The 23,977-nt window shown below is 40.5% G+C and overlaps 1 protein-coding gene and 1 non-coding gene across 3 annotated transcripts in view; one reads left to right on the top strand and one right to left on the bottom strand.

The window, feature by feature from the left end:
* The first annotated feature begins 227 nt into the window (after positions 1-227).
* Positions 228-23,977, top strand: part of IL13RA2 (interleukin 13 receptor subunit alpha 2) — a 44,357-nt gene continuing 20,607 nt past the window's right edge. Inside the window, exons 1-2 of one of the 2 annotated variants that reach the window (XM_063660595.1) lie at positions 273-310; positions 14,471-14,506. The gene's annotated coding sequence lies outside the window, so the exon portion shown is untranslated. Of the gene's footprint in view, positions 311-14,470; positions 14,507-23,977 lie in introns of both variants that reach the window. The other variant, XM_054471474.2, reaches the window with a different exon arrangement.
* On the bottom strand, positions 16,268-16,374 carry LOC129025509 (U6 spliceosomal RNA). The gene has a single exon (XR_008497264.1). It is a non-coding gene; the product is annotated as a U6 spliceosomal RNA (small nuclear RNA).

Genomic DNA, 23,977 nt, shown 5'->3' with positions numbered 1-23,977 from the left:
AAACACTGGCATACTAAGCTGTTTTATCAGGAACTAATTAAAAGGGGAAAAAACCACTCAGATGAACTTTGTAATTTCCTCTGAATCTTTTGACAAATGTAACCTTAAATGCTGACCTATTTTGAATGCAAATTTTCTGATGACAGTTGGTGTTTATCATGGATAAAGCAAGAGCTCCTCCTACTTTTTAAAAGAAAGGCTTTAGTTCTAAGATCCTTTAAAATCCATTTAAACTAAGGAGCTGTTCATTGAGACAGACTTCAGTGGTATTACAGAATTTGGTTACAACTGGACACATTATTCATATAGAGTAAGTATGGGACTTTAGGGGAGGAAGTTTGCAGGTAACAGGTAAATTATTTTGAATATTTGTTTCACTTTCTTCACCTTTTCCTAATGGGATCATGAATCTTTTTTGGGCAAAAATTGATTTGATACAACAATAATTTGGGGAGTACTGCATTTTTTTCCCACATGAAGCTAATGGGTGCTGGATCATCAGTATGGATAGCACTATTGCTTTAATTTTTATTGTTGTTTCCTTATTAGCCTTTATTTTCTATAAGATTCATAACTCTTTAGAGCAAACCAGGTTTTTTTGGTGATGGTAAGGTAGTTGCATTTTAGAGTTAGGATGTTCTCTGAGATTAATTTCTATGTGATTTTTTTCTTTAAGTCAAAATCCTTGACTTTGCAGCAACTTTTATCTCAAGCTCACAGATAATCAGAACTTCTCTAAAATGAATGATTTCATTATCTTTGTATGATGTTTTGAATTAAGTTATAGAATATGCATGTCCTTTTATGCATGATATAATTTGTTCATATATTATGGTTTCATATACAGTAGAGTTATTCATATAAAATTTCCAATTTTCACAGCTTTTGCTCTGAAATGAACTATCATCTTATACTTCTGATGTTTGTTTTCCTCTATAGTTAACACTTAAATAATGAGCATCACTTTTACAAACTGCACCCATTTTGGATGCTTCCAGATTAGTTTTCTTCTTTTTTTTTTTTTTTTTTTTTTTTTTTTTTTTTATTTTATTTATTATTATTATTATTATACTTTAGGTTTTATGTTACATGTGAGCAATGTGCAGGTAAGTTACATATGTATACATGTGCCATGCTGGTGCGCTGCACCCATTAACTCGTTATCTAGCATTAGGTATATCTCCCAATGCTATCCCTCCCCCGTCCCCCCACCCCACAACAGTCCCCGAAGTGTGATGTTCCCCTTCTTGTGTCCATGTGTTCTCATTGTTCAATTCCCACCTATGAGTGAGAATATACGGTGTTTGGTTTTTTGTTCTTGCGATAGTTTACTGAGAATGATGATTTCCAATTTCATCCATGTCCCTACAAAGGACATGAACTCATCATTTTTTATGGCTGCATAGTATTCCATGGTGTATATGTGCCACATTTTCTTAATCCAGTCTATCATTGTTGGACATTTGGGTTGGTTCCAAGTCTTTGCTATTGTGAATAATGCCGCAATAAACATACGTGTGCATGTGTCTTTATAGCAGCATGATTTATAGTCCTTTGGGTATATACCCAGTAATGGGATGGCTGGGTCGAATGGAATTTCTAGTTCTAGATCCCTGAGGAATCGCCACACTGACTTCCACAAGGGTTGAACTAGTTTACAGTCCCACCAACAGTGTAAAAGTGTTCCTATTTCTCCACATCCTCTCCAGCACCTGTTGTTTCCTGACTTTTTAATGATTGCCCTTCTAACTGGTGTGAGATGGTATCTCATTGTGGTTTTGATTTGCATTTCTCTGATGGCCAGTGATGGAGAGCATTTTTTCATGTGTTTTTTGGCTGCATAAATGTCTTCTTTTGAGAAGTGTCTGTTCATGTCCTTCGCCCACTTTTTGATGGGGTTGTTTGTTTTTTTCTTGTAAATTTGTTGGAGTTCATTGTAGATTCTGGATATTAGCCCTTTGTCAGATGAGTAGGTTGCGAAAATTTTCTCCAATTTTGTAGGTTGCCTGTTCACTCTGATGGTAGTTTCCTTTGCTGTGCAGAAGCTCTTTAGTTTAATTAGATCCCATTTGTCAATTTTGGCTTTTGTTGCCATTGCTTTTGGTGTTTTAGACATGAAGTCCTTGCCCATGCCTATGTCCTGAATGGTAATGCCTAGGTTTTCTTCTAGGGTTTTTATGGTTTTAGGTCTAACGTTTAAGTCTTTAATCCATCTTGAATTGATTTTTGTATAAGGTGTAAGGAAGGGATCCAGTTTCAGCTTTCTACATATGGCTAGCCAGTTTTCCCAGCACCATTTATTAAATAGGGAATCCTTTCCCCATTTCTTGTTTTTGTCAGGTTTGTCAAAGATCAGATACTTGTAGATATGTGGCATTATTTCTGACGGCTCTGTTCTGTTCCATTGATCTATATCTCTGTTTTGGTACCAGTACCATGCTGTTTTGGTTACTGTAGCCTTGTAGTATAGTTTGAAGTCAGGTAGCGTGATGCCTCCAGCTTTGTTCTTTTGGCTTAGGATTGACTTGGCGATGCGGGCTCTTTTTTGGTTCCATATGAACTTTAAAGTAGTTTGTTCCAATTCTGTGAAGAAAGTCATTGGTAGCTTGATGGGGATGGCATTGAATCTGTAAATTACCTTGGGAAGGATGGCCATTTTCATGATATTGATTCTTCCTACCCATGAGCATGGAATGTTCTTCCATTTGTTTGTATCCTCTTTTATTTCCTTGAGCAGTGGTTTGTAGTTCTCCTTGAAGAGGTCCTTCACATCCCTTGTAAGTTGGATTCCTAGGTATTTTATTCTCTTTGAAGCAATTGTGAATGGGAGTTCACTCATGATTTGGCTCTCTGTTTGTCTGTTATTGATGTATAAGAATGCCTGTGATTTTTGTACATTGATTTTGTATCCTGAGACTTTGCTGAAGTTGCTTATCAGCTTAAGGAGATTTTGGGCTGAGACAATGGGGTTTTCTAGATATACTATCATGTCATCTGCAAACAGGGACAATTTGACTTCCTCTTTTCCTAATTGAATACCCTTGATTTCCTTCTCCTGCCTAATTGCCCTGGCCAGAACTTCCAACACTATGTTGAATAGAAGTGGTGAGAGAGGGCATCCCTGTCTTGTGCCAGTTTTCAAAGGGAATGCTTCCAGTTTTTGCCCATTCAGTATGATATTGGCTGTGGGTTTGTCATAAATAGCTCTTATTATTTTGAGATATGTCCCATCGATACCTAATTTATTGAGAGTTTTTAGCATGAAGGGTTGTTGAATTTTGTCAAAGGCCTTTTCTGCATCTATTGAGATAATCATGTGGTTTTTGTCTTTGGTTCTGTTTATATGCTGGATTACATTTATTGATTTGCGTATATTGAACCAGCCTTGCATCCCAGGGATGAAGCCCACTTGATCATGGTGGATAAGCTTTTTGATGTGCTGCTGGATTCTGTTTGCCAGTATTTTATTGAGGATTTTTGCATCAATGTTCATCAACGATATTGGTCTAAAATTCTCTTTTTTTGTTGTGTCTCTGCCAGGCTTTGGTATCAGGATGATGCTGGCCTCATAAAATGAGTTAGGGAGGATTCCCTCTTTTTCTATTGATTGGAATAGTTTCAGAAGGAATGGTACCAGCTCCTCCTTGTACCTCTGGTAGAATTCGGCTGTGAACCCATCTGGTCCTGGACTTTTTTTGGTTGGTAAGCTATCGATTATTGCCACAATTTCAGCTCCTGTTATTGGTCTATTCAGAGATTCAACTTCTTCCTGGTTTAGTCTTGGGAGGGTGTATGTGTTGAGGAATTTATCCATTTCTTCTAGATTTTCTAGTTTATTTGCATAGAGGTGTTTGTAATATTCTCTGATGGTAGTTTGTATTTCTGTGGGATCGGTGGTGATATCCCCTTTATCATTTTTTATTGCATCTATTTGATTCTTCTCTCTTTTTTTCTTTATTAATCTTACTAGCGGTCTATCAATTTTGTTGATCCTTTCAAAAAACCAGCTCCTGGATTCATTTATTTTTTGAAGGGTTTTTTGTGTCTCTATTTCCTTCAGTTCTGCTCTGATTTTAGTTATTTCTTGCCTTCTGCTAGGTTTTGCATGTGTTTGCTCTTGCTTTTCTAGTTCTTTTAATTGTGATGTTAGGGTGTCAATTTTGGATCTTTCCTGCTTTCTCTTGTGGGCATTTAGTGCTATAAATTTCCCTCTACACACTGCTTTGAATGCATCCCAGAGATTCTGGTATGTTGTGTCTTGGTTCTCATTGGTTTCAAAGAACATCTTTATTTCTGCCTTCATTTCGTTATGTACCCAGTAGTCATTCAGGAGCAGGTTGTTCAGTTTCCATGTAGTTGAGCGGTTTTGAGTGAGATTCTTAATCCTGAGTTCTAGCTTGATTGCACTGTGATCTGAGAGATAGTTTGTTATAATTTCTGTTCTTTTACATTTATTGAGGAGAGCTTTACTTCCAAGTATGTGGTCAATTTTGGAATAGGTGTGGTGTGGTGCTGAAAAATATGTATATTCTGTTGATTTGGGGTGGAGAGTTCTGTAGATGTCTATTAGGTCCGCTTGGTGCAGAGCTGAGTTCAATTCCTGGGTATCCTTGTTGACTTTCTGTTTCGTTGATCTGTCTAATGTTGACAGTGGGGTGTTAAAGTCTCCCATTATTAATGTGTGGGAGTCTAAGTCTCTTTGTAGGTCACTCAGGACTTGCTTTATGAATCTGGGTGCTCCTGTATTGGGTGCATATATATTTAGGATAGTTAGCTCTTCTTGTTGAGTTAATCCCTTTACCATTATGTAATGGCCTTCTTTGTCTCTTTTGATCTTTGTTGGTTTAAAGTCTGTTTTATCAGAGACTAGGATTGCAACCCCTGCCTTTTTTTGTTTTCCATTTGCTTGGTAGATCTTCCTCCATCCTTTTATTTTGAGCCTATGTGTGTCTCTGCACGTGAGATGGGTTTCCTGAATACAGCACACTGATGGGTCTTGAGTCTTTATCCAATTTGCCAGTCTGTGTCTTTTAATTGGAGCATTTAGTCCATTTACATTTAAAGTTAATATTGTTATGTGTGAATTTGATCCTGTCATTATGATGTTAGCTGGTTATTTTGCTCGTTAGTTGATGCAGTCTCTTCCTAGTCTCGATGGTCTTTACATTTCGGTATGATTTTGCAGTGGCTGGTACCGGTTGTGCCTTTCCATGTTTAGCGCTTCCTTCAGGAGCTCTTTTAGGGCAGGCCTGGTGGTGGCAAAATCTCTCAGCATTTGCTTGTCTGTAAAGTATTTTATTTCTCCTTCACTTATGAAGCTTAGTTTGGCAGGATATGAAATTCTGGGTTGAAAATTCTTTTCTTTAAGAATGTTGAATATTGGCCCCCACTCTCTTCTGGCTTGTAGGGTTTCTGCCGAGAGATCCGCTGTTAGTCTGATGAGCTTCCCTTTGATGGTAACCCGACCTTTCTCTCTGGCTGCCCTTAACATTTTTTCCTTCATTTCAACTTTGGTGAATCTGACAATTATGTGTCTTGGAGTTGCTCTTCTCGAGGAGTATCTTTGTGGCGTTCTCTGTATTTCCTGAATCTGAATGTTGGCCTGCCTTGCTAGATTGGGGAAGTTCTCCTGGATAATATCCTGCAGAGTGTTTTCCAACTTGTTTCCATTTTCCCCGTCACTTTCAGGTACACCAATCAGACGTAGATTTGGTCTTTTCACATAGTCCCACATTTCTTGGAGGCTTTGCTCGTTTCTTTTTATTCTTTTTTCTCTAAACTTCCCTTCTCGCTTCATTTCATTCATTTCATCTTCCAGGGCCGATACCCTTTCTTCCATTTGATCGCATCGGCTCCTGAGGCTTCTGCATTCTTCACGTAGTTCTCGAGCCTTGGTTTTCAGCTCCATCAGCTCCTTTAAGCACTTCTCTGTATTTGTTATTCTAGTTATACATTCTTCTAAATTTTTTTCAAAGTTTTCAACTTCTTTGCCTTTGGTTTGAATATCCTCTCGTAGCTCGGAGTAATTTGATCGTCTGAAGCCTTCTTCTCTCAGCTCGTCAAAGTCATTCTCCGTCCAGCTTTGTTCCGTTGCTGGAGAGGAACTGCGTTCCTTTGGAGGAGGAGAGGTACTCTGCTTTTTAGAGTTTCCAGTTTTTCTGCTCTGTTTTTTCCCCATCTTTGTGGTTTTATCTACTTTTGGTCTTTGATGATGGTGATGTACAGATGGGTTTTTGGTGTGGATGTCCTTTCTTTTTGTTAGTTTTCCTTCTAACAGACAGGACCCTCAGCTGCAGGTCTGTTGGAGTACCTGGCCGGCCGTGTGAGGTGTCAGTCTGCCCCTGCTGGGGGGTGCCTCCCAGTTAGGCTGCTCGGGGGTCAGGGGTCAGGGACCCACTTGAGGAGGCAGTCTGCCCGTTCTCAGATCTCCAGCTGCGTGCTGGGAGAACCACTGCTCTCCTCAAAGCTGTCAGACAGGGACATTTAAGTCTGCAGAGGTTACTGCTGTCTTTTTGTTTGTCTGTGCCCTGCCCCCAGAGGTGGAGCCTACAGAGGCAGGCAGGCCTCCTGGAGCTGTGGTGGGCTCCACCCAGTTCAAGCTTCCAGGCTGCTTTGTTTACCTAAGGGAGCCTGGGCAATGGTGGGCGCCCCTCCCCCAGCCTCGCTGCCGACTTGCTGTTTGATCTCAGACTGCTGTGCTAGCAATCAGCGATACTCCGTGGGCGTAGGACCCTCTGAGCCAGGTGCGGGCTATACTCTCCTGGGGCACCGTTTCCTAAGCCCGTCGGAAAAGCACAGTATTCGGGTGGGAGTGGCCCGATTTTCCAGGTGCCGTCTGTCACCCCTGGAAAGGGAACTCCCTGACCCCTTGAGCTTCCCGAGTGAGGCAATGCCTCGCCCCTGCTTAGGCTGGTGCACGGTGCACTCACCCACTGGCCTGCGCCCACTGTCTGGCACTCCCTAGTGAGATGAACACGGTACCTCAGATGGAAATGCAGAAATCACCCGTCTTCTGCGTCGCTCGCGCTGGGAGCTGTAGACCGGAGCTGTTCCTATTCGGCCATCTTGGCTCCTCCTAGTTTTCTTCTTTAAATATGTAAGAAGATACATAAAGTGAGGACATGAACACCAAGGATTAACCAGCTCTTTAAAAAACAACTTTTTAAAGAGATTGGTTTTCACTCTGTTGCCCAGGCTGGACTTGAATTCCTGGGCTCAAGCAATCCTCCCTCTTTAGCCTCTCAAGTAGCTGGTATTACAAGCACACACCAGCTATTTTTGATTGAAATTTTTAAAACTCTGGAATGCTTTAGAGTGGAATTATAATTCAATCCCAGGTCTTCCTTACTTCAAAATCTGAGCTCTTTCTCCTATTCCACACTGCTTACTAAGGTATTAGACAATAAAAGATTTCAGCTATTTTTGACTGAAATTTTAATAAATTCTATAGTGTTTTAGAGAGTTTGTGACTCAAGTAAATTGCACAGAATTATTATTATCATTATTATTACTAAGTGGGGAGAGTACTAAACTAAGGACTAAGAAATCTGGTTTCCAGTTCTAGATCTCCCTTGTATAGCTGTGTGACCTTGGAATGGACACCCCACCCTCCCTATCTTAGTTTCCTCGTCTGTAAAATGAACCAGATGTCCTGACTCTACCTAATGTTATGAAAGGCAATAAAATGTTAGAAATAACTATTTAAACAGTAGGATAAGACAAAGGAGAGGCAGAATGCCTATTGGATTGTTTTTATTTTTTTGGTGCTGAGATCTTACCTGTAAATGATTAGTTGCTGCTTCCAGAGCTTTTTTTTTGAAAATCAAAGTAATGTATCATGTGTATTTTGCTACAACTTGGAGAAGTCAGGGTGGGGTGGGTTGCTTGTTCCTTTTGATATATTTTTAGTGTCTTCAAGGAATCAATAGGAGGTGGCTTCTGGATATGAGGGAAGCACTAGACAGCTAACAATTGAATTACTATGCCCACTGTGCTACAGATATTTTACATACACTATTCCATTTAATCATTTCCTAAGCTTTACGTAGGCTAGTAATATTGCCTTCGTTTTATAAATGAGAAAATTGGGATAGAGAGAGCTCAAGTATTGAAACAGGAGAGTTCCCTTATGCCCCTCACAGGTCATGCCACAGGGGTCAGTTCATTGGTGTCAGGCTGCTCAAACCTCTAGGGAGAGCATGCAGACAGGCAGGTGCAGAAGTCGTGGGAGCACTTTTGGCTTCAACCCCATGGCAGCATCTAGGGGTGAGTGTTTATGATTCCTGAAGCCCAAGTGGGTGTGTGTTACAGTGTGCTCTTTCAGCTTTGCTGTCTGCCCATGGCTTGTATTAATCAGCTCAATTAGACCCTCTGCCTTACCGCAAGGACAGAGGGCTTTCTTTTTTATTATTATTATTATACTTTAAGTTTTAGGGTACATGTGCACAACGTGCAGGTTAGTTACATATGTATACATGTGCCATGTTGGTGTGCTGCACCCATTAACTCGTCATTTAACATTAGGTATATCTCCTAATGCTATCCCTCCGCCCTTTCTGTATCCGGAGTTCTTGCCCAGCGTACCGGAAAAATCAGATCACACATTGGCTTGGAGGATGAATGCAAGGTTTTATTGAGTGGTGGAGGTGGCTGTCAGTGAGATGGATGAGGAGTCAGAAGGAGGATGGAGTGGGAAGGTGGTCTTCCCCTGGATACTCCTCCAACCGTTCCTGGCCAAACTCCCCTCGGTGTCCATGTTGTTCTGCCATCATTGGTCTGCTGATGTCTGCTGGTGTCTGCTGGTGTCTGCTGGTGTGTTCCTCTGCTCTTCTCGATGTCCAACTGCTTGTGTCCATGCCCGCTATGGTCTCAAGTTTTTATGGGCACAGGATGGGGGACATGGTGGGCCAGAGTGGTGTTGGAAAATGCAACATTTGGGCATGAAAACAGGAGTGCCTGTTCTCACTTAGGTCCATGGGCACAGGCTCTAGGGTGGAGCCCTTGCCAGGGACTCCATCCTTGTCTACCCAGCACTTTCCTGCCCCCCTCCCGTATCACTGTCATGCTAAGATCTATGTGGCTTTTTCCATTACTCCATGCTGCTTCTGTGGTCACTCTGAGACAATTCTGAGAAGATAAGCTCTTTAGAATTGAGTCTTCCATTGTGCCTGTGGGGTAAAAATTTATTCTGGGGAGATGGATAATGTATAGGGTCACACAGAGTAGATTGGTAGGTGCTTCCATGGTGTGATGTGGGAGGGAGTGATAGGTGAATGCCCATAAATGTTATCTTCATTGGCCTGTCATAGTTACTTTTCCTGAGATTTTTACCACTAAAGTAATGCTTTTTTGTTCATTTATTTTTCTTTGCCAGTGGGGAGGTTGATGGGAAAGTTTCAATTTCAACTATGCATACCCCTAGAAAGGTTCATGTATGAAACCTTTTATTGTCTGATATCTGAGTAGGCAGTGTGGAATACTAGAAAGGGATCAGATTTTGGAGTGACGCAGACCTAGGATTGAATTTTGATCCACCACTTACTAGCTGTTTAATTTGCACATGATACTTCATCTCTCAGAGCTTCACTTTCTTCTTGAGTAAAACAAAGACAATAATGCATATGCATTGACCCTTAGCATAATAAACATGATGTGTCAATCATCTGCTTTGGATAGCTGTGGGAGAATGGGAAGAGCACTAGAATGGAAGTCAAGAGACTTGGTGTCCTATGACACCAAATATGAAGCCGTATTTGTTTCATTCATTCAGGTAAATACTTATTGAGCTTCTACAATGTGTCATGCACTGTGCTAGGCACCAGGGATACATCAATGAACAATCAGAAGTCCCTGTCTTAAATTCCAGTTTCACGCTAACCTAACTATATCCATATCCTGGTCATGTAGAGAGGAATTATTGTTCTCCACATTTTAGAGATGGGAAACTAAGGGTTAAATGATACAATGGTGAGCAAAATAAATATGATCCCTGACCTCACAAATATGATTGCAGTCCAATGAAATATAAATTAATCAGATAATCTCACAAATTAATATAAGATTAAAACCATGATAAGTCTCTAAAAGAAAGGTAGTCAGTTCTCTGAAAACATGTAACAGGGACTTCATCTTCTTTGAGCAGGTGACGTCTGAGCTGAGAACTGCAGAATGAATCAGTGCTAACCAGATGATCCTTCTCCATGTCCTTACTCAGATTCTTCTGGAATTCCCTCGGCTCTTTTACATCCTCTTTAGTGGCTATTACAAACTTTTTCTTCTCTTTTTAAGCCTCCAACTCAGCTATTATGCATTTATCTCAGGAGATGGGCTTGCCTGCTATTTCACACACATACAAAAAGACATCAGGTCTGCTTGAACCACTTATCCACCCACCTTCCTGTTTTTTACACACACATTGAATTGTATATTCACTCATGCTTTTGTCCTGTCCAAGAGGAAAAACTAGCCCTCTATCAGTCCCAGTTCAATTTGTCTGTGATTTAGAGCCCATGCTGTCCTCTTGCTTTCTCAGGGTCTCTTTTCATAATTATCCTCTTTCTTCTCTGTAGTTTTAACATTTTCCTCCCATTGAGTTTTCACGACAAAAATAAAAATAAAAAGTAAATCAAAGAGACACCTTTTCTTGACCATTCCCTGTATAACCAAGTTCTGTACAACCTATATAACAAGGCTTCAATAAAAAGTGGTCCACACATATAACTGCCTTTACTAAGGTGGCTAATTACTTCTTATTTCCAAATACAACAGACACATTTCAATTCTTGTCCTACTTTCCCAAGCCCCCAAATTTTTTGACATGTGAGGCACTTTGCTTTTGAATACTCTCTCTTTGAAATCTTCTGCTTCATTAGTTTCTGTGATACCACTTTCTCCTTTCCTTCCTCCTACTTTTCTGGTCACTCTGTAGTCTCATTTGTGAACTACTCTTATCGCAAATGCTACGTGCAAATTCAGTGGTCCAAATATCTCTACAATCTCTCCAGTTCTATTCTCTTTCAACTGATCACTAAAGCCTGTCCATTTTACCTTCTTAATATGTTATGTGTTCCATATTTTTTAGAGCATTACTATTTTCGTAGTATGGGCCTTCATTATCTCTATACTGAACTATTTAAAAGTCTCCTAACTTGTTGCTTCTGTCTCCTTTCTTGTCCCCCTCAGATCTGTTCTTTCAAGGGTGGCAAAAGCCCTGTTCCTGCAGTTTATATGTGTTAAACTGAGCTGTCTATTGGATATATCCCTCAGGTTTAGAAATCCTTCAGTACTAACTGATAGCTTTCAGGATTAAGTCCAAAGTCTTTTAATGTGGCTCAAAAGGCATATCTATGTACATTTTATACTGCAGCCGAAACAAACTATTTGTAGATCCCCAAATTCATTAAACTTTATCAACTCTCTGCATTTATTTAATTACCTGACCACCATTCCCAAGACCAGATTGAGTAACTGTCCTCTGTGCTTCTAAGTGCTTGCCTCTTTCCTGGAACTTACTACATTGTATTATAAGTGACATTAGTATGAATCTAGTCCACAAATGGATATGCAAGAAATTTCACATTTTAAAATGTTCTTACGAGCTATCCTGTAGTCAACATTCTGCCAGGAAAGTAAGATACACAATTTTAGTCAATACTCAAGCCTCCTGTTGAGTTATGCAAATATTTTGAGGCCTTAGGCTACACCAAAACACAGATGCTCCTCAAATTATGATGAGGTTATAATAAATCCATTGTATGTTGAAAATATAAGCTGAAAATGTGTTTAATACACCTAACCTACCAACATCATAGCTTAGCCTAGCCTCCCATAAACGTTCTCAGAACCCTTACATTAGCCTACAGTTCAGCAAATCATTTAACGGAAAGCCTATTTTATAATACAGTGTTGACTATCTCATGTAACTGCATATCATTAGCCTGGGAAACGATCAAAATTCAACGTACATCAAAATTGTGGTGGTTTTGCACCATCATAAAGTCAAAAAATTGTAAATTGAACCATTGTAAGTTGGAGACCATCCGTATTGGGGAGGCCCTTTTGGCTATTGATCATTAATCTTCTGTCAACTCCCTGATGTACTCTCTGATACCCCATTTTGTCTACACCTGGAATGGTCCTTTCATGTTTGCTGCTGCTGCTCCTATGCTGTGCTTGGGGGCTTGGGGGACTGGATCACTGCTGAGTTTGGGTCCCCTGTATTTCAGGCTCAGCACACTCATTGAAACTTTTCTGAGCTTTTGCCCCTGTTTTAGACTGCTGCCATCAAATGTTGAGCTGTTCCCTATTTTCCCTGCCACCACCAACTCCTATCAGACTCCTGTCTTCTTTTTGTCTAAAGTCTGTGTCCCTTTTCCATCTCTCAGTGCTCTAAAAGGAATTTCATCTGTTCTCTTGATATCCTCACTGATATGAGAGAGCATAATCTCTCCATGAGTCTGGGTTTTGGAAAAATTAAAGCCAGGAAGGCAAGTGTGGACAAGTGGCAATAGGGGAGGAGGAGTTCCCTTGGGTAAGAAACAATAAATAGGCCCATTTATCTTCTAGAAACGGGATGAAAAAGAGAAAAAACAGAGCAAACCACAAATGATTGTCTCAAAATAATGTAGCCACATACTTGTCTGGTTAGAAGACTGTCCTCTTCACTAAATGGTGGGTGCCTTTTAAAATATTGCAGAATTTTATTCACTTATATTTTAGTAGAGAATACAGAGGAGACTCACAGTGCAATCTGGGGGAGAGAATAGAGAAAGCTTATAGAATGAAGTAGTACCTGAGCTAAATCTAAATGACTAGACTAGGTAAAGCAGTATTGATATCAGTGGGAAAAGGCTTAGAGATAAAATAAGACCCAACTTTTCAAGACCTAGAAGTAGAAGATGAGTCTAAAAGTGGAAAAGTATTGCTTGCCATGCTAAACATTTTGTATGTTGTTTTATACGACAACACAATATAGAGGCTAAAGGCACAAACTCTGAAATGGCATTGCCAGGCTTTGAATTTTGGCTCCGTCACTTGATAGCTATGAGACCCCAAGGAAATCACGTAGCTTCTCTGTGTCACAGTTTCCATATTAGTAAAATGTGATAACATCAGTACCTACTTCATAATACCATAGTAAGGACTAAGTGAATTAATACAGTGAAGTGCTTAGAAAAACACTGTCACACCAGAAGCACATTGAATTGTGAGTTATTACAAATTATTCTGCAGAGCAATGGGAAACCAATGAAAAAGTTTGAACTTATTTGACTTTTTAGAAGGCCATACTAGCTACAGTGTGAAAATGACCAGAACCTGACTTATTGTAAGACGGAAAATGCATTAGGAGGTTATTGCTGTTGATTAGGCAAGAGATGGTGATGGCTAGAATCTGTCGTGGCAATGAAAAAGGAGTGATACAGATGGACTGCAAAGATGCTTAGAATCTTTAGGATATTGTGTATGTGCATGAAATGGTGGTTGAGGATAAATGAGAGAGAGGAATCTAAGATGACTTCTAGGTTTCTGACTTGGGAAGTCATCCTAGAATTTGATAAAGGAAATAAAGAAAAGGAAGATCATAAGTTGTGTTGGCCGAGCGTGGTGGCTCACACCTGTAATCCCAGCACTTTGGGAGGTGCTGGCGGATCACCTGAGGTCAGGAGTTTGAGACTAGCCTGGCCAACATGGTGAAACCGTGTGTCTACTAAAAATACAAAAACTAGCCAGGCATGGTGGCAGGTGTCTGCAATCCCAGCTACTTGGGAGGCTGAGGCAGGAGAATCGGTTGAACCTGGGAGATGGATGTTGCAGTGAGCCAAGATTATGCCACTGCACTCCAACCTCGGTGACAGAGTGAGACCCTGTCTCAAAAAAAAGTTGTGTTAATGTTTTGGGTATTTGTAATCTTCATGGATTTCATGTTCTCTGAAACAGAGAAAACTGAATTATATCATCCATCAGTAATTTGAAATCATGTATTGAAGGATTTTCTACATACTTTAAGACAATCTGACTAAGCAGAAATTTAGTACTGTTCCAAGGAAGATATACTTTCTTCTCCATGCTTTTCTTTGATAAGTTTGTTAATTATATAGCTTAAAAATATTGTTGAGAAAAATCCTTTGGTGACTGATGAGTGATATTTGAGAAATGGACAGGACTTGACTATGGATTGGCTATGGTGCTGTGTAGATGTCTAGGGTAATTGGCTTCTACTGTTGAATGGACACTGCAAGAACACCTGTTTTCAAGTGGGAGATCATGATTTTGGCATTTGACATTTTGCATTTGACGTGTGTTTGAGACTTCCAAGTGAAGATATTTTAAAAGCAATTAGATATACATCCCTGGAGCTAGAAGAATAGTTCACATGGGAGATTGTCTCAGTCTGTTTTGTGTTGCTATAAAGGAATACCCGAGGCTGGGTAGTTTATAGATAAAAGAGTTTATTTGGTTCATGTTTCTGCAGGCTGTACAAGAAGCACGGTGCTGTCATCAGATTCTGGTAAGGACCTCAAGAAGCTTTCAATCATGGTGGAAGGCAAAGTGGGAGCAGGTGTGTCACATGCAAGAGAGGGAATAAGAGAGAGTGAGGAGGAACGTGCCAGGCTCTTTTTAACAATCAGATCTACATGAACTAATAATAGAGCAAGAACTGACTCATTGCCAAAGGGACAGCACCAAGCCATTCATGAGGGATCTGCCTTTATGACCCAAAGACCTCTCATAGGCCCCACTTTCAACACTGGGGATCAGATTTCAACATGAGATTAGGAGGGGACAAATATCCAAAGTATATCAGAGATATATGTTTGGAAGTCATTGGTATATAGAGGATAATGGAAGCTGTGGGGGCAGATAAAATTACCTAGGGAGAATATAGAATCAGAAGAGGTGAAGGCCTTGGGCCAAACCTCAAAGAACTCTGACATTTACTATTAGGATAAGTAATGGATAAGCCTGAAAATGAAATGAAAAAGTGACCAGAGAGGTAGAAAGAAAACTGGGAAACAGGTGTCAGAAAAGCCAAGGGAAAAGTGTTTTAAGAAGGATGATGATAAACGGGTGAATGCTGCTGAAATATAAATAAGATTGGGATTAAAATATTAATTAGATTCAGTAACATGGAGGTCGTTATTTATTCTAGTGGGATCTGTTTCAGTAGAGCCATGGATTGGTGGTGAGGTGAAGGAAGAACCCAGAAGGAAATGGAGTGATGAAGAGTGAGAGGAGAAGTTTCTGGAAATTTGGCTGTGAAGAAGATGGTAGTATTGGGGCAGTAGCTGCAGACAAATATGTAGGCAAGGTAATTTGTTTCTATATTTACTGTCAGGGAGAAATGAACAGGTTTAAAAGTGAATGAGATGCATTTAGCTGAGATGTGTGTATCCATACATACATCTTATGTATGTGGAAGATATATAAGAGAGATGAAAAAAATGAGTGTAACATTTTTGAAAGTGTGAGCAGGGTTAGAATTCAAAACAGACACGAGGAGCAGGAGGGAAAGGAGAGAATGTGGAAAGATTCTTGTTTCAAATCAGAAAGATGAGGGAATTTCCATCTGATGGTTTCGATTTTGTTTTTCAAAGTAAGAGGCAAGCTCATGTGCTGAGATCAGGGGAGATGGGATGAGACGATTTAAGAGAATGGAAAAGGTTTGTAATGGTCAGTAATGGAATGAAGTTGAACAGAGACAAGTAATAGGGCTTCTGAGTAGTACTGTGGGCTTATTTAAAATGAAATGTTATGCACTTATCATGGAACTAATCTATAGTGGGACTTCTTTCATGGGCACTCACCTGCTCAGGTACAAGCACAGAAAAAATCTGAGAGTTTGATTCATCCAGAATTGGGATTTTGTCAGGAAGTTATAATAAAAAGGCAGAGGCACAAGTTTAGTTTGGGGAATGCAAGCTGATCTCGATTTAATAAAGAAGGGGAAAAAGCAAAATCCGGCTGATGGATTTGGTAAAAACAGACAAATCTGTGAACTGAAATTTTTGCAGAGCTGAAAAGTGATCACAGTGGCAATACTTAAATACACAAACTAGAATGAAAGAAGATTGATAGAACATCATTTAACTTCTCTGGCCTCTATTTCTACATCTGTATTTAAGCCATGGTCATAGATAGTGGAAGCCAAGAAAGTGCATATGAAAATTTGTACATATACTTCATTGTCTTCTGGTTGTAAGTATCAAGAAAATAAGGAGGGCTTAGGACCTCCCTAAGAGTGCCCCAACTTTTTTAAAAAATCTTTTTTTTTTTAATGGAATGCTTCAAGAATTTATGTGTCATCCTTGTCCAAGGGCTATGCTAATCTTATCTGTATCATCCCATTTTTAGTATATGTGCTGCTAAAGTGAGAACCCCACCGTTTTCTAAGGAGTAAAGTGGGGCTAGAGGGTAAGAGGTGCTAGTCATTCTAACCCTCCATTGATGTTTTAAAATGGAAGACAAGGCCATGTTCTTTGAAATGATTCTACTCCACATAGTTCTCTTTCCCTGGCATGCTTGACTTTGCTCATCCAGCAGTGATTAATCTCTGGTTATGGAATCAGCTATCTTCTTTATCTAGCACTTTTGCGGGAAGAACAGTGTACACTGTTGATAGAAATAACATGATTCATTGAGAGAAAACTTGAATTTCAGGATATTCTGATAATAACCAAAGCATGTGGAGTGAGCTCATTTTCCAATGAGGAGTCATTGGAAAATGTGGAGACAGCAAAAGATTAAAGCCGTGTGAGTGCACTGCCAGAACAGCATTCGGAAAACTATGGCAACAACTCATGATGGTGGAAGAAGTGCTATGGCACCTGTGAGCAGCTCATAGCAGCAGAATCACTAGAAAGCCATAGAGGGTCCTCCAGCACTTATATCCTTTTTTTTTTTTTCTCTTGAGACAGAGTCTTGCTCTGTCTCCCAGGCTGGAGTGCAGTGGTGCAACCTTGGCTCACTGCAACTTTGCCTCCTGATTGAAGTAATTCTCCTGCCTCAGCCTCCTGAGTAGTTGGGATTACAGGCACCCGCCTGCAGAGACAGGGTTTCACCGTGTTGGCCAGGCTGGTCTCGAACTCCTGACCTCAAGTGATCTGCCCGCCTAGGCCCCCTAAAGTGCTGGGATCACAGGCATGAGCCTCAGTGCCTGGCCCACTTATAGCCTCTTGTTTACAACATTCAGGACTTTGAAAACCTCAAAGGGGGACATTGAAGTATTGCCATATTGTATTTTTGTCCCTGTGAAAAATGTCTACTTCAACATTTTGTGGTTGTAATATTTGCAAGTGGGGTGGCTGAGTATGGTTTATTTCCCAGGTACTTGGTCAGAGGCTTCAGCCAAAGGAAATGCTATATAAGCTAAATGTGGCCCTTCATAAGAACGCTGCAGGAGCTTCAGACTCAAAGGTTATGTGGAAAAGAGACTGTAGAAGCACATACTTCTTTGATTACGTGGAAATTTGGGGTTAAAAGGATATGAACTTTTTTTTTTTTTTTGAGACAAGATCTGGCTCTATTACCCACGCTGGAGTGCAGTGACGTGATCTCAGCTCACTGCAACCTCTGCCTCCCGGGTTCAAGCAATTCTCTCACCTCCCAAGTAGCTGGGACTACAAGCGTGCACCACCATGCCTGGCTAATTTTTGTATTTTTGTAGAGACAGGGTTTCACCGTGTTGGCCAGGCTGGTTTCAAACTCCTGACCTCAAGTGATCTGCCCGCCTCGGCCTCCCAAAGTGCTGGGTTTACAGGTGTGAGCCACTGTGGCTGGCCTAAAAGGATATGAACTTTTAAAGTGTTTTGATATGCATTTTTCAATACTCCTCTAATTAGTTTTAGATGACAGGTTCTGCTTTAAAAAGACAGTGGTTTATGTTGTGCTCACATGACTGTCTGGGGATAGCTAATCCAGCCAGGTCTGCATGAAAAGTACGCAGCTTTATTGCATGAGGCCAACAAGGGCCTTGGGCTACTCTCAACTTGTTCTGCCATGCCTAGGGTGTTTCCCTCATTTGTTTGATCAAAGGTGGCTCAATGCCAGGACCACATTCTAACAAGCAGGCTGGAGGAAAGGAAAAACAGGTAAGGGGAGAAAAGGTCTATTCTCTTTAAAGGCCTGACTCGAGGGATTGGAGATAACACTTCTATTTACATCTCTTAGACCAGAACTTAATCACCTGCCACATATAGCTGAAAGGACACTCAGAACTGTAGTATTTGTTTTGTGTGGCCACGCGCCCAGCTACAACTTGGGGCTTCCATTACCACTGAAGGAAGGGACAGTGAATATTAGGAGACAGCTAGTAATCTCAGCCACATCACCTCCAAAAAGGATTGCATCAATTCACATTTCTACCAGTAGTCTGAGAGAAAGCCCACACTTTATGACTATTTTTAATTTTTTTGGTCTGCTCTGTCAATAGACTTGAGGGCAGGAAACACTGTGTCTTGCTTGTTTTCATATCTGCAGCATTGAGTACAAACTGGATCTCAGGAAATGCCTGTGAAATAAAGATCTGGATGGATGCCTGTGGCCATGTCAGCACCAATATAGCAAGCAAAGGTATAAATTAAGCACAGGTTATAAAAATAGAGACTTTAAGGAACCTTAAAAAACATTGTCTAGCCTAGGCTCAAAAGCAGTTATCAAAACAACGAGAAAGTGGGAGAAGTAAGTAGACCTACCATTTAGGATTATGAGGTGGATTTAGTCTTTAAGCCGACGAGTATAAGGAACCAGTTGTCTTAAAGCTGGAAATTCATTTCTATGAAGGGCGATCAGTCTGCTGCAAAACAATAAAGCTCTGCCTACAGGCAACTGAACAGTGACTTTTTTTTTTAAGTCATAAGCACTTTAAAAAAGTAAGCTTACAAAGTTGCAAGTTTAATCTACAAGTGACATAATGGAAAATATTATTCTGAAGCCAAAAAACTAATGAAAAATGTACTGTGAAGAGAGGATGCCCCAGTATTTTAAAAATAAGGATAGCCAGTGATGCAAAAATATATTAATTTCCACTAATGGAAAAGAGGAACATCAGTAGGAGAGAGGAAAAGAGGGAAAAAAGAAAAAAAGAAAAGTAGAAAGAAGAAAAAAAGACGAGAGGGCCAGGAGAGAGGAGGGCATGAGGAAGAAGCAGACGGCAAGAGCCTGAAATGATGAACTAGCTGCCCTCCATGTTCTGCATTCCAAATAGCCTGCTTAGCTAAGCCAGAATAAACAGAATTTTGCCTAGAGATATGCACTTACTAAAACTCTTTGGGAATATGCACAGCTATATTGTTTGATCTCTTAGTTTCAAAATTTTCAAAATACAATAAAGTCTATGTGTTCCTATTCTGCATTTTGAAATTAGGACTAGAACCAGAATTTCTGCCATTCCTTTGATTCAGATCTTTGGTCTGAATCATATAAGCCAAGGACTAACAACCACAATTTTAAACTGCCTTACAAAAATATATAATAGTAAGTTTTTTTTTTCTAATGAGTTTTGCTGCAGAAAACAAATTTAGAAGAAAAATAAAACCTCAGATTGCACACAGAAAGTAGAAATGTTCTATAGTCTGGAGAAAGGGCAGGTTTTTAAAAAATAATATTGTATTAGAAATGCTAGAAGTCGGAGATAGCTTTGCAAAACTTTATTTTTTGAGATGCAGTCTCACCCTGTCACCCGGGTTGGAGTGCAATGGCGGGATCTTGGCTCACTGCAACTTCTGCCTCCCGGGTTCAAGTGATTCTCCTGCCTCAGCCTCCTGAGCACTTGGGATTACAGGCGCGTGCCACCACGCCCGGATAATTTTTTTGTATCTTTAGTAGAGACAGGGTTTCACCATGTTGGCCAGGTTGGTCTCAAACTCCTGACCTCGTGATCTGCCCGCCTCGGCCTCCCAAAGTGCTGGGATTACAGGCATGAGCCACCTTGCCAGGCCGCGAAACTATTTTAGCAGATGGAAAGTATTTGTTAATGTAATCATTGGTGAAACTAAACTTTGGTAGTTTCTAAATGCCTCAGAAAAAATGCTCTGCCTTAGTATGGTACCTTTTGATAAGTACTCTGACCTGTATCCATAAAATAAGAACAGCATCATTGCTAAATAGGTGTGACAAGAATCTAAGGAAGGGCAGGATTAAGCCTTCATGTGTGATGTTCTCCATCCATGTTTTAAAGAGGGAAGAAAAGAGATTTCCTCCCAGCTAGAGCTCCTTATGTTCCTTCATTGCAAACCTCTCAAAGTAGTTATTGTGAGGTTTGGAAGCCTGCAAACCTGAGTGGCCCCAACCTGGGAGACATTTTCATAGACATGATAATGGACTGGACTAATTAGAGTCATGTGTCATTTAACAACGGGGATAATTTCTGACAAATGTGTCATTAGGCCATTTCATCATTGTGCGAAAACCCTAGAGTGTACTTACACAAACCTACATGGTGCAGCCTACTGCACACCTAGGCTATATGGTATAGCCTATCGCTCCTAGGCTATAAACCTGTACAGCATATGACTGTACTGAATACTTTAGGTAATTATAACACAATGCTAAGTATTTGTGTATCCAAATATATCTAAAAATAGAAAAAATACAGTAAAAATTATGGTATAAAAGATTAAAAAAATGGTATCCCTGTACTGGGCACTTGACATGAATGGAGGTTGCAGGACTGGAAGTTGCTCTGGGTGAGTCAGTGAGTGAGAGGTGAGTGAATGTGAAGGCCTAGGACATTACTGTACACTCCTGTAGACTTTAGAAACACCGTCCAGTTAGGCTACATTACATTTATAAAAAATAAAGTAATTGCACTAGGACATTATGATGGCTGCAATGTCACTAGATGATAAGAATTTTTCAGCTCACCTATAATCTTGGGGGACCATTGTTGTATATGTTGTTCCTTGTTGACCAAAACATCATTATGCAGTGCATGACTGTATTAATGACTGAATGGGACTGAATGTGCCAGTATCTTTTGACTTATATGATCATTTTGATGTAAAGAATCTGTGTTTGAAAAAGGGGAGGTGGACTGTGTTATTGTGACTTATAAGATATATGTAGATTTGGTTTTTGGCTAGTTTCCAGGCACATAGCTCCTAAAACTCTTGGAATTTTTTAAGTGGTAAATGTCTTTTTGTATGTTAGTGAGATTACTGTTGGCTGGGGGCTCCTGGATAGTTTCAGGATGGGGGCTGGTTGCCAGGGGAACCAACCACATGATCTCCTCACCTTCAATCTCCTCACCACCCTCATCCAGGGAAGGGAGAGGGGCTGAATGTTGAGTTGATCACCAGTGACCAATGATGTAATCAATTATACCTAAATAATGAAGTCTCCATAAAAACCCAGAAGGACTGGGTTTGGGGAGCTTCTGGAGAGCTAAACATGTGGAGATACCTGGAGAAGGCATGGAAGCTCTGTGCCCTCTCTCTCATGTTTTGCTAATGCATCTCTTCCATCTGGCTGTTCATTTGTATCCTTTGTAATACCATTTATAATAAATGGGTAAAAGTAAGTAAAGTGTTTGCCTGAGTTGTGAGCTGTCCTAGCAAATTAATCATACCCAGAAGTCAGAAACACAAGTCAAAACCCAGGGCTTGCTATTAGCATCTGAAATGGGGGCAGTCTTGAGGGACTAAACTCTTAACCTGAGGGATCCGATGCTATCTCCTGGTAGATAGTCTAAGAATTGTCTTGAATTAGTGGAGAAGTGATTGGTTGTTGGTGAAGGAGAAATCTCCATACGTTTTGGTGACCAGAGATGAAGAATTTGTTGTATTGCCTGCGTGAGAATAGAACAAACATTGTTTTTTTCCTATCCCTAATAGTTATCTATACTCACTGTGTCCAAATTTACCGTTCCATTCTTTCTTGAACTCATTTTAATCTGGGGTTTTCCCCCAACGTGCCACTGACTGAATTCCCTTAGCAATATTACCAATGATTTCCACCTTGCTTAAACCATTAGCCCATTCTCAGGCCTCATTTTACTCCACCTATCAGCGGCTTTAGACATTGTCTATCACTTTATCCTTGAAACATTTTCCCCACTTGATTTTCCTTTCACTTCTGTGGCCTCTCTTTTGTCTCCTTTGTTGGTAGCCCCTCAAAATCTATTTAGCCTTTTATATATCGAAGGTCCCAGTCATTGGCCCTCTTTTCTTTATCTCATCTACACTCTACCTTAGGTGACGTCAATCAATCACATGGCTCTAAATGCTGTCTATATCCTGATGATTCCCAAATTTATATTTACAGCTCTGGTCTTTCCCGCTATCTCCAGAGTTGAATATCCAACTGCCTACTTATCTCCCCTTGGATATTAGTTAGTCAGCTCAAACTTAACCATCCAAAATTGAACTCTTGACCATCATCCCTAGGCCCCATAAACAATTATCCAGATGGCCATGCCAGAATAAAGCCATCATCTTCTGTTACTCCACACTCTATCCACCAGTAAATTCTATCAGCACTGCTATCAACCTGGTCCAAGTCACCATCTCTAGCCCAGGTCATTGCTTCTACCTTTCCATTGCATACAATAGCCCTTTAAAATGTAATCTACATCATGTTGAGGTGGGAGAGTTCCCTGGCCCCTTCGCAGAACCTGTGACAGGAGGATATGGCTCTCTGGCAACAGGGGGATGTGGGAGGGGGAGCATGCAGAGGGGCAGGTGCAGGAGCCAGGGTGAGTGCTTTGGGCTCTGGACCCATGGCAGTATCTTGGGGTGGATGTCTGTGACTCTTGAAGCCCAAGTGGGCATGTGTTACAGTGCACTCTTTTAGCTTTGTCATCTGTGGATGGCTTAAGTGTTGAACAGTTCAGTGGACTTGCCTTTTTGCAAGGGCAGAGGGCCAATGTGACAGCTTTCTGTATCTTGAGCTCTTGTCTAGCATCCAGGAAAAATCAGGTCACACACGACCTTGAAGGATGAATGAGGGGGTTTTACTGAGTGGTGGAGGTGTCTGTCTGTCAGATGGATGTGGAACTGGAAGGGGGGTGGAGTGAGAGGATCATCTTCCCCTGGCATTTGGCCATTCAGCAGCTGAACTCCTCTTTGATTGTCTCCAGCCAAACTCCTCTCGACATTCAGATGCTCCTTCTCTTCTCTCTGCTGTGCCTTTCTGCTATTCTTCCATGCTTCTGTTTGTCCCCTCATGGAGGCTAGGGTTTGGGGTTTATACGTGTACAGGATAAGGGGGCATAGTGGGCAAAAAGGCAACATTTTGGACGTGAAAACAGGAATGCCTATTCCCATTTAGGGCCATGGGTTTCCAGGCTTGAGGGTGGGGCCTTTGTCTGGGAAATGCCCTCTTCTATCTAGTATTTCCCTGTCTCCTGTCCATATCAAAGTCACTGCTCACAACTGTCCCGTTGCTTCCCATTTTACTAAAAATAAACGGCAAATTCATCACCATGGCCTACCCTCTCCTATGTTTGTGAGATCATCTAACTTTTTCTGTTCCCTATCCTGCTGGTCTTCCTATTCCTGAAACTACTATTTCAGTGAATGTGCTACTCCTTCTACCTGAAACATTCTTTCCCTGTATCTTTACCTGGTTTATTCCCTACATCACTGAAGTCCTTGATGCTACTTTCTCAGAGAGGCATTCCCTGACTACGCTTACCTAAAATGAATCTCCCATTATTCTTTCATGTTATCCTGCTTTATTTTTCTTTATACATCTTGTGGTTATCTGATGTTTATTGTCTGTCTCCCACACCAGAAATGAGGGTACCTACTTTGTCTTGTTCACTGCTGTATCCCTAGTACCTATAACAGTGCCTAGCATGCAGTAGACTTCCTGAAATAATTGAATAGTTAATATGTAATAGAAATATTAATATTTAATTGTTTATAACATTCTTTTCTATAACTAATAGTACTATATATAATATAATACCACATTTCCATGTGTTTACAGTCTATAAATAACATACTGATAGATTACCTGGAAGGAATATAAAAATTGCTAT

This window comes from Pongo pygmaeus, chromosome X (assembly GCF_028885625.2).
Source record: "Pongo pygmaeus isolate AG05252 chromosome X, NHGRI_mPonPyg2-v2.0_pri, whole genome shotgun sequence".
NCBI lineage: Eukaryota > Metazoa > Chordata > Mammalia > Primates > Hominidae > Pongo > Pongo pygmaeus.
Note: the sequence above shows the minus strand (reverse complement) of the source record. Positions and strands in the feature narration are given on the sequence as shown.